The 19,154-nt window shown below is 46.0% G+C and overlaps 1 protein-coding gene across 6 annotated transcripts in view; it reads right to left on the reverse strand.

The window, feature by feature from the left end:
* LOC135558704 (sodium- and chloride-dependent glycine transporter 1-like) overlaps window positions 1-19,154 on the reverse strand; it is a 103,423-nt gene that overhangs the window by 60,525 nt on the left and 23,744 nt on the right. For 4 of the 6 annotated variants that reach the window (XM_064992753.1, XM_064992754.1, XM_064992749.1 and 1 more), the window contains exon 1: window positions 105-275. The exons of the other annotated variants lie outside the window; for them this stretch is intronic. The gene's annotated coding sequence lies outside the window, so the exon portion shown is untranslated. Of the gene's footprint in view, window positions 1-104; window positions 276-19,154 lie in introns of those variants that run through there. 6 annotated transcript variants of the gene reach the window in all.

Raw genomic sequence — 19,154 nt, forward strand, 5'->3', positions numbered from 1 at the left:
TCCCATTCCAATGTAACACACCGAATAATCAAACATGCCAGAGGGTTAAATAGTTAAGTTGATGCAACAACAAAAATAAAACAAGGTTAAAAGCCAAGTCTTACCGTCACAGAAGGAGCAATTCCCCTCAAAGATAGAACACGCTTTGGGTTTTACTACAGTGTTGGCTTTCAAAGGAGCTACTAGATAAGATGGCCTCAGCAATGAATAACTAACTGGTCTGCAGAGTGGAACAACACCCCATCCCATGCACTCCACTCAGTCAGTTCTGTTCATTTCCCTCAGGTCTACTCTAGTAGTATGTATAGCACATATGAGTGTTGCTCCACCCCTGGGAGGAGTGAAAGTGAGTTATTGGTGGAAAATTACAGGTCTCTTCTCCTTCCCTTTTTTGTGTTCTCAATTTCAATACCCATTTCCTAGAATGAGTATGTCCAAATAATGTATTCATTTCTTTGTGTAGTCTATACGACTGTGGAGAAAGGTGGGACCTTGAATGTTTTGGTACACCTACTGGAGAGCTCTTCTTTGTCTACACCTATTCAGCATCGTTCACACCGATGTTCCCTCAGAAGAAATTCGGCCCTGACTAAATTTCAGATCTGCTGAGCGCAAACTTGAATGTTGTGAAAATTCTGTGCAACTTCCAGTGTGTGCTTAATGTGAACTCTGAGGCTGTACCCACTTTAAGTTACTAGAGTGGCTTACTATCAAAAACAACAGAGAAATGGATCCCGTACATTTTTTACATGGAAATAGCTGTTGTACCATTCAGCCTCCAGTAGCAGCTAATGTGTGGTGTTCAATTTACATACATTGTCACGTTCTGACCATCGTCCGTGTGTTTTTTCCTTGTTTTAGTGTTGGTCAAGACGTGAGCTGGGTGGGCATTCTATGTTGTGTGTCTGGTTTGTCCATTTCTATGTTAGGCCTGATATGGTTCTCAATCAGAGGTAGGTGTTAGTCATTGTCTCTGATTGGGAACCATATTTAGGTAGCCTGTTTTGTGTTGGGTTTTGTGGGTGATTGTTCCTGTCTTTGTGTTTGTGGCACCAGATAGGACTGTTTTTGCACGTTTCTTGTTTTGTAGATTGTCATACTTTCATCTTTATTAAAGATGCACAAAACTAACCACGCTGCATTTTGGTCCGCCTCTCTTTCCCCACAAGAAAACCATTACAGAATCACCCACCAACCAAGGACTAAGCGGCGTGGTAAACAGGTGCAGCAGGAGAAGCGACAGGTGCAGCAGGAGCAACAGCAGCAGCAGCAGCAGAAGCAGCAGCAGCAGTGGAGAGGCTGCATTATTTGGAAGAATGGACTTGGGAGGAGATCCTTGACGGGAAAGGACCCTGGGCAGAGCCAGGGGAATATTGCCGCCCCAAAGCCGAGCTGGAGGCAGCGAAGGCAGAGAGGCGGCACTATGAGGAGCTAGCACGGCAGAGCGGCTGGAAGCCCGAGAGGCATTTACATACATAAGGGAACATTTCGACAATCACCGTATAGTTAGTGAGAAAGTCCCTATTGGAACTGTACGGTCCCTTACTAGACGTCCGAAAACATTTTAGAAATTCGGGGACGGCGTCGGGCCGAGCGGTAGGGCCAGACCTACCGGGAAGTCATCAAATGAACTTTGTCGGACATTCGGTTTTCGTTTAATAAAATAAACAAATTTTAGCCCATTTTTGCGCAATGCCGAAATATCCCACAAGAGGGCATAAGCAATCATATTGCTATTGGACAAAACATCACGAATCACGACGTGCCATATCTCGGAAACCGAAAATATTTCGAAGCCGAAACTTGGTGGGCGTAGGTTTGGCATTATGGGAAGATGGCCCCGAACAAGATGGCGTCTAGGCCTCAACGGTTTTTGAGTTATGGCCATATTTCTGGGATTAAAGGTCCAAAATGAAAATAGAGAAAAGATTTTTTCACTTCACGTCAAAGTCAAGGAGCCTCCGGTGTCAATAAAAAAAAAATCGGCCATTTATCTATCGTCATTTACGAGAAATCGTACGTTGACCAGATCGTGATGTTCAGATATAGGTGTTTTTTTTTTTCAACGGTTACAGATCCAGTTGCAGGGTGTTCATACGAGTATTTTTAAAATGTGCTGCGGAGCTCTGCGACATTTCTGTGATTTTCTATGATTTTCTGAAATAACACACACTCACTAAACCCTCCGTAAATAACTCAGTTCTTAACGTAAAGACTTAAAACTCAGGATTCTGTAAAGGCATACCCCAATGAGGATATGAGTTTATTTATAGCTTCCTGTGCCAACCGGAAGTGCCATAATTGGTGTCTCAGGGGCTGTTTGGAAGGGTTAAAAAAATCAGATCTGTCCAAAACTTCATATGTGTGATTAGACAACCCCCATGAACTGTAAATCAGTCATTTTTCCCAACAGATGTCAAAGAAAAGCTCTCACACACACACACACAGCAAGGATGGAGTGACAAAGCGTGGTGTTTAAAGACACAGAGAGCAGGCAATGGCATAAACATAATCCCAAGGCAGGGCCGAGTCCAACGAGGTGCCCCGCTTGACCGTAGCTCACTCGGTCTGAGCGCAGCGACCATGAGAAAAATAGGCCCACAATGAAGCCTGCACCACAATGTCATTTGATTTTGGGTGACAGCGGCGGAACCGTTAGGTTTAGAAGGACAATTCAAACACAGGACTGTTCCTAAGGTCCTCCCGATCTGTGCAAGCCTAACCTTGACTGTGTGGCATTAACCTTTCACAGTTAAAAGAAGGTGTTTACAAAAAAACAGTGTGCATTGACTTCTCTCCCCATAGGAATACATTGCCTGCTCCCCTAAATACAACCTGGGGTCTTTATGGGTTATGAATGCTGTATGAACCTGTCTTCTATGACATTCCATCAGACCACTATGAGGTCTACCTGTGTCGATTCTAAGCTTCCTGGAGCAACCGGAAGTGGTTAAATTGACCCAAAAGGTATTTGGATGTACATCACCTCGAAAGGTGCCGAGGCCTCTGCATTATTCAACCCTGTGTAGATCAGTCAATTCTCAACTTAAAGACTTAAAACTCAGGATTCCCTAGGTTTCTATGTCAGTCAAGACATGTATGTATTTATAGCTTCCTGTGCCAACCGGAAGTGCCATAATTGGTGACTCAGGGGCTGTTTGGAAGGGTTAAAAAAATCAGATCTGTCCAAAACTTCATATGTGTGATTAGACAACCCCCATGAACTGTAAATCAGTCATTTTTCCCAACAGATGTCAAAGAAAAGCTCTCACACACACACACAGCAAGGATGGAGTGACAAAGCGTGGTGTTTAAAGACACAGAGAGCAGGCAATGGCATAAACATAATCCCAAGGCCGTGCCGAGTCCAACGAGGTGCCCCTCTTGACCGTAGCTCGCTCGGTCTGAGCGCAGCGACCATGAGAAAAATAGGCCCACAATGATGCCTGCACCACAATGTCATTGGATTTTGGGTGACAGCGGCGGAACCGTTAGGTTTAGAAGGACAATTCAAACACAGGACTGTTCCTAAGGTCCTCCCGATCTGTGCAAGCCTAACCTTGACTGTGTGGCATTAACCTTTCACAGTTAAAAGAAGGTGTTTACAAAAAAACAGTGTGCATTGACTTCTCTCCCCATAGGAATACATTGCCTGCTCCCCTAAATACAACCTGGGGTCTTTATGGGTTATGAATGCTGTATGAACCTGTCTTCTATGACATTCCATCAGACCACTATGAGGTCTACCTGTGTCGATTCTAAGCTTCCTGGAGCAACCGGAAGTGGTTAGATTGACCCAAAAGGTATTTGGATGTACATCACCTCGAAAGGTGCCGAGGCCTCTGCATTTTTCAACCCTGTGTAGATCAGTCAATTCTCAACTTAAAGACTTAAAACTCAGGATTCCCTAGGTTTCTATGTCAGTCAAGACATGTGTGTATTTATAGCTTCCTGTGCCAACCGGAAGTGCCATAATTGGTGACTCAGGGGCTGTTTGGAAGGGTTAAAAAAATCAGATCTGTCCAAAACTTCATATGTGTGATTAGACAACCCCCATGAACTGTAAATCAGTCATTTTTCCCAACAGATGTCAAAGAAAAGCTCTCACACACACACACAGCAAGGATGGAGTGACAAAGCGTGGTGTTTAAAGACACAGAGAGCAGGCAATGGCATAAACATAATCCCAAGGCCGTGCCGAGTCCAACGAGGTGCCCCTCTTGACCGTAGCTCGCTCGGTCTGAGCGCAGCGACCATGAGAAAAATAGGCCCACAATGATGCCTGCACCACAATGTCATTGGATTTTGGGTGACAGCGGCGGAACCGTTAGGTTTAGAAGGACAATTCAAACACAGGACTGTTCCTAAGGTCCTCCCGATCTGTGCAAGCCTAACCTTGACTGTGTGGCATTAACCTTTCACAGTTAAAAGAAGGTGTTTACAAAAAAACAGTGTGCATTGACTTCTCTCCCCATAGGAATACATTGCCTGCTCCCCTAAATACAACCTGGGGTCTTTATGGGTTATGAATGCTGTATGAACCTGTCTTCTATGACATTCCATCAGACCACTATGAGGTCTACCTGTGTCGATTCTAAGCTTCCTGGAGCAACCGGAAGTGGTTAGATTGACCCAAAAGGTATTTGGATGTACATCACCTCGAAAGGTGCCGAGGCCTCTGCATTTTCAACCCTGTGTAGATCAGTCAATTCTCAACTTAAAGACTTAAAACTCAGGATTCCCTAGGTTTCTATGTCAGTCAAGACATGTGTGTATTTATAGCTTCCTGTGCCAACCGGAAGTGCCATAATTGGTGTCTCAGGGGCTGTTTGGAAGGGTTAAAAAAATCAGATCTGTCCAAAACTTCATATGTGTGATTAGACAACCCCCATGAACTGTAAATCAGTCATTTTTCCCATAAAAATTCAAAGGAAAAATAAATCACACAGATACACAACTTGGATGGAGGGACGTATTGGGGTGTGTAGAGACTGACAGTGCCTCCAATAGTTAGCTTTGTTCGAGCTAAAAAAGAACCGTCAGACCTAGAGTTCCGAAACTTTAGAATCCTGTTCTAGACCTCAGGTAGATAGTGCGTGGTGAGTTACGGCGCTCTAGGAGGTTCTCGGACCGAGAAACAGCGTCGAACATTTGCAATGACTTCAATTCATTTTGACCATTACGAAAATGGCGACATTTAGAAATGTCCCAGAGACACAAGACTAGGTGCATTGTGACCGTCTCGGCCCATAGAGACAGAACCCAACATCTCGGTCCGATAGCTCATTCAAGGACCCCGTAGCAAGGCATGGAAAAAAGTGGATTTTCAGCACCAATTAGGCTTTTACTCGGACACCAAATGACCTATCGAGCCGAAACTCGGGATTCGGGGTCGCCTCACATAGGACTACACATAATGTCCGAACTGGCCCCGCAGCTAGAAAGTAACTATGTGTTTTATGGTTTTTTAATGTTTTGTACCGAAGGCCTTGTGAATTTTGGGCCAGCTCTGAAGTATGTTATACTTGGCTCCTAAATGAGTTGGGAAAAGTGGGTTTGGTGTCAGTTTGTATCAGTTTGGTGTCAGAATGATATCAAATTGACTGATGGACGGTGACTTGCAGGTGACTCTTGTCCATTAGCAATATGTTTAAGCGGTGAGGTACCATCACCAAAAGCGACATTTTGAAATCAACCCAAACGAGCGATGGAGAGGTACCAGTATCACTGCCCAGACATCCCTATGTCATCGGGCCAGTCAATTTGGCATTCCTGCATGATTTTTATGGCATGACAAATTGGTGATGGTGACTGCCCAGTTAACCATATGGCAAATGCACAGTGACTTTGCAAAAGTGAGAAAACATGACCAAATGGACATTCTGAAATCAACCCTAACGAGTGATGGAGAGAGATACCAGAATCACTGCCGAGCCATCCCGAGTTCATCGGGCCAGTCAATTTGGCATTCCTGCACAAATTTTCAGTGACTTTGCAAAAGTAAGGAACATTTGCAATATGTTTTAACAGTGAGGTACCATCACCAAAAGCGACATTCTGAAATCAACCCAAACGAGCCATGGAGAGGTACCAGTATCACTGCCCAGCCATCCCGAGGTCATCGGGCCAGTCAATTTGGCATTCCTGCAAAAATTTTCAGTGACTTTGCAAAAGTAAGGAACATTTGCAATATGTTTTAACAGTGAGGTACCATCACCAAAAGCGACATTCTGAAATCAACCCAAACGAGCCATGGAGAGGTACCAGTATCACTGCCCAGCCATCCTGAGGTCATCTGGCCAGTCAATTTGGCATTCCTGCAAAAATTTTCAGTGACTTTGCAAAAGTAAGGAACATTTGCAATATGTTTTAACAGTGAGGTACCATCACCAAAAGCGACATTCTGAAATCAACCCAAACGAGCCATGGAGAGGTACCAGTATCACTGCACAGCCATCCTGAGGTCATCGGGCCAGTCAATTTGGCATTCCTGCACAAATTTTCAGTGACTTTGCAAAAGTAAGGAACATTTGCAATATGTTTTAACAGTGAGGTACCATCACCAAAAGCGACATTCTGAAATCAACCCAAACGAGCGATGGAGAGGTACCAGTATCACTGCCCAGCCATCCTGAGGTCATCGGGCCAGTCAATTTGGCATTCCTGCATGATTTTTATAGCATGACAAATTGGTGATGGTGACTGCCCAGTTAACCATATGGCAAATGCACAGTGACTTTGAAAGAGTGAGAAAAATCACCAAATGGACATTCTGAAATCAGCCCAAACGAGCGATGGAGAGGTACCAGTATCACTGCCCAGCCATCCCGAGGTCATCGGGCCAGTCAATTTGGCATTCCTGCAAGAATTTTTTGTGACTTTGCAAAAGTAAGGAACATTTGCAATATGTTTAAGCGGTGAGGTACCATCACCAAAAGCGACATTCTGAAATCAACCCAAACGAGCGATGGAGAGGTACCAAAATCACTGCCCAGCCATCCCTATGTCATCGGGCCAGTCATTTTGGCATTCCTGCATGATTTTTATGGCATGACAAATTGGTGATGGTGACTGCCCAGTTAACCATATGGCAAATGCACAGTGACTTTGCAAAAGTGAGAAAACATGACCAAATGGACATTCTGAAATCAACACAAACAATGGCATCACCATAGAGTCCAGACTGTGCCGAGTCCAACGAGGCGCCCCGCTTGACCGTAGCTCGCTCGGTCTGAGCGCGGCGACCATGAGAAAAATAGGCCCAATATTAAGCCTTCACCAGTACGTCATTTGATTTTGGGTGACAGCGGCGGAACCGTTAGGTTTAGAAAGACAATTCAACCACAGGACTGTTCCTAAGGTCCTCCTGATCTGTCCAAGCCTATCCTTGACCGTGTGACATTAACCCTTCACAGTCAAAAGAAGGTGTTTACATAAAAACAGTGTTCATTGACTTCTCTCCCCATAGGAATATATTGGCTGCTCCACTAAATACAACCTGGAGTCTATATGGGTTATGAATGTTGTATGAACCTGTCTTTGGTACCAGTCCATCAGACCACTATAAGGTCTACCTGTGTCGATTCTAAGCTTCCTGGACCAACCGGAAGTGGTTCAAATCGCCCTAAAAGTGTATACCCATACACTGCCTGCAATTTGATGGACATATTGCATTGAACCCTGTGTAAATCAGTCAGTTTTCATGGTAAAGACTTAAAACTCAGGATTCTCTAATGGAATAGCCCAATGAGGATGTATGTTGAGTTACAGCTTCCTGTGCCAACCGGAAGTGCCATAATTGGTGACTCAGGGGCTGTTTGGAAGGGTTAAAAAAATCAGATCTGTCCAAAACTTCATATGTGTGATTAGACAACCCCCATGAACTGTAAATCAGTCATTTTTCCCAACAGATGTCAAAGAAAAGCTCTCACACACACACACAGCAAGGATGGAGTGACAAAGCGTGGTGTTTAAAGACACAGAGAGCAGGCAATGGCATAAACATAATCCCAAGGCCGTGCCGAGTCCAACGAGGTGCCCCTCTTGACCGTAGCTCGCTCGGTCTGAGCGCAGCGACCATGAGAAAAATAGGCCCACAATGATGCCTGCACCACAATGTCATTGGATTTTGGGTGACAGCGGCGGAACCGTTAGGTTTAGAAGGACAATTCAAACACAGGACTGTTCCTAAGGTCCTCCCGATCTGTGCAAGCCTAACCTTGACTGTGTGGCATTAACCTTTCACAGTTAAAAGAAGGTGTTTACAAAAAAACAGTGTGCATTGACTTCTCTCCCCATAGGAATACATTGCCTGCTCCCCTAAATACAACCTGGGGTCTTTATGGGTTATGAATGCTGTATGAACCTGTCTTCTATGACATTCCATCAGACCACTATGAGGTCTACCTGTGTCGATTCTAAGCTTCCTGGAGCAACCGGAAGTGGTTAGATTGACCCAAAAGGTATTTGGATGTACATCACCTCGAAAGGTGCCGAGGCCTCTGCATTTTTCAACCCTGTGTAGATCAGTCAATTCTCAACTTAAAGACTTAAAACTCAGGATTCCCTAGGTTTCTATGTCAGTCAAGACATGTGTGTATTTATAGCTTCCTGTGCCAACCGGAAGTGCCATAATTGGTGTCTCAGGGGCTGTTTGGAAGGGTTAAAAAAATCAGATCTGTCCAAAACTTCATATGTGTGATTAGACAACCCCCATGAACTGTAAATCAGTCATTTTTCCCATAAAAATTCAAAGGAAAAATAAATCACACAGATACACAACTTGGATGGAGGGACGTATTGGGGTGTGTAGAGACTGACAGTGCCTCCAATAGTTAGCTTTGTTCGAGCTAAAAAGAACCGTCAGACCTAGAGTTCCGAAACTTTAGAATCCTGTTCTAGACCTCAGGTAGATAGTGCGTGGTGAGTTACGGCGCTCTAGGAGGTTCTCGGACCGAGAAACAGCGTCGAACATTTGCAATGACTTCAATTCATTTTGACCATTACGAAAATGGCGACATTTAGAAATGTCCCAGAGACACAAGACTAGGTGCATTGTGACCGTCTCGGCCCATAGAGACAGAACCCAACATCTCGGTCCGATAGCTCATTCAAGGACCCCGTAGCAAGGCATTGAAAAAAGTGGATTTTCAGCACCAATTAGGCTTTTACTCGGACACCAAATGACCTATCGGGCCGAAACTCGGGATTCGGGGTCGCCTCACATAGGACTACACATAATGTCCGAACTGGCCCCGCAGCTAGAAAGTAACTATGTGTTTTATGGTTTTTTAATGTTTTGTACCGAAGGCCTTGTGAATTTTGGGCCAGCTCTGAAGTATGTTATACTTGGCTCCTAAATGAGTTGGGAAAAGTGGGTTTGGTGTCAGTTTGTATCAGTTTGGTGTCAGAATGATATCAAATTGACTGATGGACGGTGACTTGCAGGTGACTCTTGTCCATTAGCAATATGTTTAAGCGGTGAGGTACCATCACCAAAAGCGACATTCTGAAATCAACCCTAACGAGTGATGGAGAGGTACCAGAATCACTGCCAAGCCATCCCGAGTTCATCGGGCCAGTCAATTTGGCATTCCTGCACAAATTTTCAGTGACTTTGCAAAAGTAAGGAACATTTGCAATATGTTTTAACAGTGAGGTACCATCACCAAAAGCGACATTCTGAAATCAACCCAAACGAGCCATGGAGAGGTACCAGAATAACTGCCCAGCCATCCCTATGTCATCGGGCCAGTCAATTTGGCATTCCTACATGATTTTTATGGCATGACAAATTGGTGATGGTGACTGCCCAGTTAACCATATGGCAAATGCACAGTGACTTTGAAAGAGTGAGAAAAATCACCAAATGGACATTCTGGAATCAACCCAAACGAGTGATGGAGAGGTACCAGAATCACTGCCAAGCCATCCCGAGTTCATCGGGCCAGTCAATTTGGCATTCCTGCAAAAATTTTCAGTGACTTTGCAAAAGTAAGGAACATTTGCAATATGTTTTAACAGTGAGGTACCATCACCAAAAGCGACATTCTGAAATCAACCCAAACGAGCCATGGAGAGGTACCAGTATCACTGCCCAGCCATCCCGAGGTCATCGGGCCAGTCAATTTGGCATTCCTGCAAAAATTTTCAGTGACTTTGCAAAAGTAAGGAACATTTGCAATATGTTTTAACAGTGAGGTACCATCACCAAAAGCGACATTCTGAAATCAACCCAAACGAGCGATGGAGAGGTACCAGTATCACTGCCCAGACATCCCTATGTCATCGGGCCAGTCAATTTGGCATTCCTGCATGATTTTTATGGCATGACAAATTGGTGATGGTGACTGCCCAGTTAACCATATGGCAAATGCACAGTGACTTTGCAAAAGTGAGAAAAATCACCAAATGGACATTCTGGAATCGACCCTAACGAGTGATGGAGAGGTACCAGAATCACTGCCAAGCCATCCCGAGTTCATCGGGCCAGTCAATTTGGCATTCCTGCACAAATTTTCAGTGACTTTGCAAAAGTAAGGAACATTTGCAATATGTTTTAACAGTGAGGTACCATCACCAAAAGCGACATTCTGAAATCAACCCAAAAGAGCCATGGAGAGGTACCAGTATCACTGCCCAGACATCCCTATGTCATCGGGCCAGTCAATTTGGCATTCCTGCATGATTTTTATGGCATGACAAATTGGTGATGGTGACTGCCCAGTTAACCATATGGCAAATGCACAGTGACTTTGCAAAAGTGAGAAAACATGACCAAATGGACATTCTGAAATCAACACAAACAATGGCATCACCATAGTGTCCAGACTATGCCGAGTCCAACGAGGTGCCCCGCTGACCGTAGCTCGCTCGGTCTGAGCGCGGCGACCATGAGAAAAATAGGCCCAATATGAAGCCTTCACCAGTACGTCATTTGATTTTGGGTGACAGCGGCGGAACCGTTAGGTTTAGAAAGACAATTCAACCACAGGAATGTTCCTAAGGTCCTCCTGATCTGTCCAAGCCTATCCTTGACCGTGTGACATTAACCCTTCACAGTCAAAAGAAGGTGTTTACATAAAAACTGTGTTCATTGACTTCTCTCCCCATAGGAATATATTGGCTGCTCCACTAAATACAACCTGGAGTCTATATGGGTTATGAATGTTGTATGAACCTGTCTTTGGTACCAGTCCATCAGACCACTATAAGGTCTACCTGTGTCGATTCTAAGCTTCCTGGACCAACCGGAAGTGGTCCAAATCGCCCTAAAAGTGTATACCCATACACTGCCTGCAATTTGATGGACATAGTGCATTGAACCCTGTGTAAATCAGTCAGTTTTCATGGTAAAGACTTAAAACTCAGGATTCTCTAATGGAATAGCCCAATGAGGATGTATGTTGAGTTACACTTCCTGTGCCAACCGGAAGTGCCATAATTGGTCTCTCATGGGCTGTTTGGAGGGGTTAAAAATATCAGATCTTTCCAAAACTTCATATATATGATTAGGCAACCCCCATGAACTGTAAATCAGTCATTTTTCCCATAAAAATTCAAAGGAAAACTAAATCACACAGATACACAACATGGATGGAGGGACGTATCATTGGGGTGCGTAGAGACTGACAGTGCCTCCAATAGTTAGCTTTGAATGATATCAAATTGACTGATGGACAGTGACTTGCAGGTGACTCTTGTCCACTAGCAATATGTTTAAGCGGTGAGGTACCATCACCAAAAGCGACATTCTGAAATCAACCCTAACGAACGATGGAGAGGTACCAGTATCACTGCCCAGCCATCCCGAGGTCATCGGGCCAGTCAATTTGGCATTCCTGCACAAATTTTCAGTGACTTTGCAAAAGTAAGGAACATTTGCAATATGTTTTAACAGTGAGGTACCATCACCAAAAGCGACATTCTGAAATCAACCCAAACGAGCCATGGAGAGGTACCAGTATCACTGCACAGCCATCCCGAGGTCATCGGGCCAGTCAATTTGGCATTCCTGCACAAATTTTCAGTGACTTTGCAAAAGTAAGGAACATTTGCAATATGTTTTAACAGTGAGGTACCATCACCAAAAGCGACATTCTGAAATCAACCCAAACGAGCCATGGAGAGGTACCAGTATCACTGCCCAGCCATCCCGAGGTCATCGGGCCAGTCAATTTGGCATTCCTGCAAAAATTTTCAGTGACTTTGAAAAAGTAAGGAACATTTGCAATATGTTTTAACAGTGAGGTACCATCACCAAAAGCGACATTCTGAAATCAACCCAAACGAGCCATGGAGAGGTACCAGTATCACTGCCCAGCCATCCCGAGGTCATCGGGCCAGTCAATTTGGCATTCCTGCATGATTTTTATAGCATGACAAATTGGTGATGGTGACTGCCCAGTTAACCATATGGCAACTGCACAGTGACTTTGAAAGAGTGAGAAAAATCACCAAATGGACATTCTGAAATCAACCCAAACGAGTGATGGAGAGGTACCAGAATCACTGCCCAGCCATCCCGAGGTCATCGGGCCAGTCAATTTGGCATTCCTGCAAAATTTTCAGTGACTTTGCAAAAGTAAGGAACATTTGCAATATGTTTTAACAGTGAGGTACCATCACCAAAAGCGACATTCTGAAATCAACCCAAACGAGCCATGGAGAGGTACCAGTATCACTGCCCAGCCATCCCGAGGTCATCGGGCCAGTCAATTTGGCATTCCTGCAAGAATTTTTAGTGACTTTGCAAAAGTAAGGAACATTTGCAATATGTTTTAACAGTGAGGTACCATCACCAAAAGCGACATTCTGAAATCAACCCAAACGAGCCATGGAGAGGTACCAGTATCACTGCCCAGCCATCCCGAGGTCATCGGGCCAGTCAATTTGGCATTCCTGCATGATTTTTATAGCATGACAAATTGGTGATGGTGACTGCCCAGTTAACCATATGGCAAATGCACAGTGACTTTGAAAGAGTGAGAAAAATCACCAAATGGACATTCTGAAATCAGCCCAAACGAGCGATGGAGAGGTACCAGTATCACTGCCCAGCCATCCCGAGGTCATCGGGCCAGTCAATTTGGCATTCCTGCAAGAATTTTTTGTGACTTTGCAAAAGTAAGGAACATTTGCAATATGTTTAACGGTGAGGTACCATCACCAAAAGCGACATTCTGAAATCAACCCAAACGAGCGATGGAGAGGTACCAAAATCACTGCCCAGCCATCCCTATGTCATCGGGCCAGTCATTTTGGCATTCCTGCATGATTTTTATGGCATGACAAATTGGTGATGGTGACTGCTCAGTTAACCATATGGCAAATGCACAGTGACTTTGCAAAAGTGAGAAAACATGACCAAATGGACATTCTGAAATCAACACAAACAATGGCATCACCATAGAGTCCAGACTGTGCCGAGTCCAACGAGGCGCCCCGCTTGACCGTAGCTCGCTCGGTCTGAGCGCGGCGACCATGAGAAAAATAGGCCCAATATTAAGCCTTCACCAGTACGTCATTTGATTTTGGGTGACAGCGGCGGAACCGTTAGGTTTAGAAAGACAATTCAACCACAGGACTGTTCCTAAGGTCCTCCTGATCTGTCCAAGCCTATCCTTGACCGTGTGACATTAACCCTTCACAGTCAAAAGAAGGTGTTTACATAAAAACAGTGTTCATTGACTTCTCTCCCCATAGGAATATATTGGCTGCTCCACTAAATACAACCTGGAGTCTATATGGGTTATGAATGTTGTATGAACCTGTCTTTGGTACCAGTCCATCAGACCACTATAAGGTCTACCTGTGTCGATTCTAAGCTTCCTGGACCAACCGGAAGTGGTCCAAATCGCCCTAAAAGTGTATACCCATACACTGCCTGCAATTTGATGGACATAGTGAATTGAACCCTGTGTAAATCAGTCAGTTTTCATGGTAAAGACTTAAAACTCAGGATTCTCTAATGGAATAGCCCAATGAGGATGTATGTTGAGTTACAGCTTCCTGTGCCAACCGGAAGTGCCATAATTGGTCTCTCATGGGCTGTTTGGAGGGGTTAAAAATATCAGATCTTTCCAAAACTTCATATATATGATTAGGCAACCCCCATGAACTGTAAATCAGTCATTTTTCCCATAAAAATTCAAAGGAAAACTAAATCACACAGATACACAACATGGATGGAGGGACGTATCATTGGGGTGCGTAGAGACTGACAGTGCCTCCAATAGTTAGCTTTGAATGATATCAAATTGACTGATGGACAGTGACTTGCAGGTGACTCTTGTCCATTAGCAATATGTTTAAGCGGTGAGGTACCATCACCAAAAGCGACATTCTGAAATCAACCCTAACGAACGATGGAGAGGTACCAGTATCACTGCCCAGCCATCCCGAGGTCATCGGGCCAGTCAATTTGGCATTCCTGCAAAAATTTTCAGTGACTTTGCAAAAGTAAGGAACATTTGCAATATGTTTTAACAGTGAGGTACCATCACCAAAAGCGACATTCTGAAATCAACCCAAACGAGCCATGGAGAGGTACCAGTATCACTGCACAGCCATCCCGAGGTCATCGGGCCAGTCAATTTGGCATTCCTGCACAAATTTTCAGTGACTTTGCAAAAGTAAGGAACATTTGCAATATGTTTTAACAGTGAGGTACCATCACCAAAAGCGACATTCTGAAATCAACCCAAACGAGCCATGGAGAGGTACCAGTATCACTGCCCAGCCATCCCGAGGTCATCGGGCCAGTCAATTTGGCATTCCTGCAAAAATTTTCAGTGACTTTGAAAAAGTAAGGAACATTTGCAATATGTTTTAACAGTGAGGTACCATCACCAAAAGCGACATTCTGAAATCAACCCAAACGAGCCATGGAGAGGTACCAGTATCACTGCCCAGCCATCCCGAGGTCATCGGGCCAGTCAATTTGGCATTCCTGCATGATTTTTATAGCATGACAAATTGGTGATGGTGACTGCCCAGTTAACCATATGGCAAATGCACAGTGACTTTGAAAGAGTGAGAAAAATCACCAAATGGACATTCTGGAATCGACCATAACGAGTGATGGAGAGGTACCAGAATCACTGCCAAGCCATCCCGAGGTCATCGGGCCAGTCAATTTGGCATTCCTGCAAAAATTTTCAGTGACTTTGAAAAAGTAAGGAACATTTGCAATATGTTTTAACAGTGAGGTACCATCACCAAAAGCGACATTCTGAAATCAACCCAAACGAGCGATGGAGAGGTACCAGAATCACTGCCCAGCCATCCCGAGTTCATCGGGCCAGTCAATTTGGCATTCCTGCATGATTTTTATGGCATGACAAATTGGTGATGGTGAATGCCCAGTTAACCATATGGCAAATGCACAGTGACTTTGCAAAAGTGAGAAAACATAAACAAATGGACATGATGAAATCAACACCACGAGTGATTGAAAGGAACAACAATCACTGCCCGGCCATCCCGAGTTCATCAGGCCAGTCAATTTTGCATTTCTGAAGGATTTTTGAGCATGTCAAATTTCTTATGACATTTGGCCCCCACAAAACATATGCCTTATGCACAAGCAAAAAAAAAAAAACATTATAATAATAAAATATGACTAAAGTATGTTGATACAGTTCTTATACGTGTGTAACTGACACAAAATGCGAAAAAATTTCGAAAAACGGTCCAGAAAGCACTTTTTTAGGGGTGTGTGAAGTTTTTTATGAAATTTAATAATTTTTGACTTTTGACTTCTGACTTCCTATGAAATCATATTGCAGATGGACAAAACACATGCAATATGCGCAAGTAAAAAAAAAAAAAAAATTATGATAATAAAATATGACTAAAGTATGTTGATACAGTTCTTATACGTGTGTAACTGACACAAAATGCGAAAAAATTTCGAAAAACGGTCCAGAAAGCACTTTTTTAGGGGTGTGTGAAGTTTTTTATGAAATTTAAGAATTTTTGACTTTTGACTTCTGACTTCCTATGAAATCATATTGCAAATGGACAAAACATATGCAATATGCGCAAGTAAAAAAATTAAAAAAATTATGTTAATAAAATTGGACAAAAGTATTTTCATACAGTTCTTATACATGTGTAATTGTCAAAAAAAGCGAAAGAATTTCGAAAAACGGTCCAGAAAGCACTTTTTTAAGGGGTGATACGTTTTTTTCAAAAATTCGTTTTTTCAAAATTTGGCTTTTGGATGTTGACTTGGAGTCCAATACCAATATGAAAAACCATGGTGGAGTGCAATCGCCACCTGTTGGATTTTTGAAGTGTTACAACTGGCAATACCCATATGGCAATAGCAGTAAACTTTGCATGAATCAACGCCGCTTTGGGTGGTATTGGCCAATGTGTGCATGGTTCGGTCAATGCCAATAACTTGCCATTCATTTTTGTCCACTACGGGGGTGAAATCCCTTACATTACATTACATTTAAGTCATTTAGCAGACGCTCTTATCCAGAGCGACTTACAAATTGGTGAATTCACCTTCTGACATCAGTGGAACAGCCACTTTACAATAGTGCATCTAAATCATTTAATGGGGGGGGGTGAGAAGGATTGCTTTATCCTATCCTAGGTATTCCTTGAAGAGGTGGGGTTTCAGGTGTCTCCGGAAGGTGGAGATTGACTCCGCTGTCCTGGCGTCGTGAGGGAGTTTGTTCCACCATTGGGGGGCCAGAGCAGCGAACAGTTTTGACTGGGCTGAGCGGGAACTGTACTTCCTCAGTGGTAGGGAGGCGAGCAGGCCAGAGGTGGATGAACGCAGTGCCCTTGTTTGGGTGTAGGGCCTGATCAGAGCCTGGAGGTACTGCGGTGCCGTTCCCCTCACAGCTCCGTAGGCAAGCACCATGGTCTTGTAGTGGATGCGAGCTTCAACTGGCCAGTGGAGAGAGCGGAGGAGCGGGGTGACGTGAGAGAACTTGGGAAGGTTGAACACCAGACGGGCTGCGGCGTTCTGGATGAGTTGTAGGGGTTTAATGGCACAGGCAGGGAGCCCAGCCAACAGCGAGTTGCAGTAATCCAGACGGGAGATGACAAGTGCCTGGATTAGGACCTGCGCCGCTTCCTGTGTGAGGCAGGGGCGTACTCTGCGGATGTTGTAGAGCATGAACCTACAGGAACGGGCCACCGCCTTGATGTTAGTTGAGAACGACAGGGTGTTGTCCAGGATCACGCCAAGGTTCTTAGCGCTCTGGGAGGAGGACACAATGGAGTTGTCAACCGTGATGGCGAGATCATGGAACGGGCAGTCCTTCCCCGGGAGGAAGAGCAGCCCCAAAAATTTCTTGGGGGGGGCACAGGGAGAGTGTGGCGGAGTCAGGAGTCAGACCTGAGCCAACTCCCCCTGTTTACCGTAAGGAGCCATGGATGGAATTGGAGCTGTCGGCGAAGCTGAGGGCTGAGTCTGAGAGTGTTGAGTATGTATTGGACAGAGTAGAGAGAAAGCTGTTGGTTTGGCATAGTATGCACGGCATTCGCCCTGAGGAGCGTGTTAGCTGTCCGATGCCACCTGTGTCAGTTCCTCGTACTCATCCTGAAACGTGTGTTGGAGTTCCGGGGGATTTGATGCCGGCTATACACACCAGGTCTCCAGTACACCTTCACAACCCAGTGTGTCCTATTCCTTGCACTCAACCGGAGGTGGGTGTCCCCGGCCCGGTACCACCAGTGCCGGCTCCCCGCACCAGGCTGTCTCTCCGTCCCATCAACACAGGTGCTCCCGCCTGTCCTGCGCTACCAGGGTTTCCGCCCCTCAGTTCAGAGGCGCCAGAGCCCCTTAGACCAGAGGCGCCAGAGCTCCTCAGTCCAGCACTGCCAGAGCCTTCCTGTCCAGCGCCGCCTGAGCCACCAGTCTGCCCAGCGCCGCCAGTCTGCCCAGCGCCGCCAGTCTGCCCAGCGCTAACAGTCTGCCCAGCGCCGCCAGTTTGCCCAGCGCCGCCAGTGCCGCCAGTCTGCCCAGCGCCGCCAGTCTGCCCAGCGCCGCCAGTCTGCCCAGCGCTAACAGTCTGCCCAGCGCCGCCAGTGCGCCCAGCGCCGCCAGTCTGCCCAGCGCCGCCAGTCTGCCAGGATCCGCCAGTCAGCCAGGAACCGCCAGTCAGCCAGGATCCGCCATTCAGCCAGGATCCGCCATTCAGCCAGTCAGCCAGGATCCGCCATTCAGCCAGGATCTGCCATTCAGCCAGGATCTGCCAGAACTGCCAGTCAGCCAGGATCTGCCATTCAGCCAGGATCTTCCAGATCCGCCAGTCAGCCAGGATCTGCCGGAACCGCCAGTCAGCCAGGATCTTCCGGAACCGCCAGTCAGCCAGGATCTGCCGGAACCGCCAGTCTGCCAGGATCTGCCAGAACTGCCAGTCTGCCAGGATCCGCCAGTCAGGATCTTCCAGATCCGCCATTCAGCCAGGATCCGCCATTCAGCCAGGATCCGCCATTCAGCCAGAATCCGCCATTCAGCCAGGATCTGCCAGAACTGCCAGTCAGCCAGGATCCGCCATTCAGCCAGGATCTGCCAGAACTGCCAGTCAGCCAGGATCCGCCAGTCAGCCAGGATCTGCCGGAACCGCCAGTCAGCCAGGATCTGACGGAACCGCCAGTCAGCCAGGATCTGACGGAACCGCCAGTCAGCCAGGATCTGAAGGAACCGCCAGCCAGCCAGGATCTGCCGGAATCACCAGCCAGCCAGGATCTGCCGGAATCACCAGCCAGCCAGGATCTACTCGATTCATCAATCTGCCTGAGCTGCCCCTCAGTCCCGAGCTGCCCCTCAGTCCCGAGCTGCCCTTCAGTCCCGAGCTGCTCCTCAGTCCCGAGCTGCCCCTCAGTCCAGTGTGGCCCGTTGTTAGGGTTCCTAGGCCAAGGTTAGCGGCGAGGGTCGCCACTCAAGGGACGCTAAGGAGGGGGACTAAGACAATTATGGAGTGGGGTCCACGTATAGCGCCAGAGCCACCACCGCGGACAGATGTCCACCCAGACCCTCCCCTATAGGTTTGGGTTGTGCGTTCGGAGTCCGCACCTTGGGGGGGGGGGGGGTACTGTCACGTTCTGACCATCGTCCGTGTGTGTTTTCCTTGTTTTAGTGTTGGTCAGAACGTGAGCTGGGTGGGCATTCTATGTTGTGTGTC

The sequence above is a fragment of the Oncorhynchus masou genome, chromosome 17, assembly GCF_036934945.1.
Source record: "Oncorhynchus masou masou isolate Uvic2021 chromosome 17, UVic_Omas_1.1, whole genome shotgun sequence".
Lineage (NCBI taxonomy): Eukaryota > Metazoa > Chordata > Actinopteri > Salmoniformes > Salmonidae > Oncorhynchus > Oncorhynchus masou.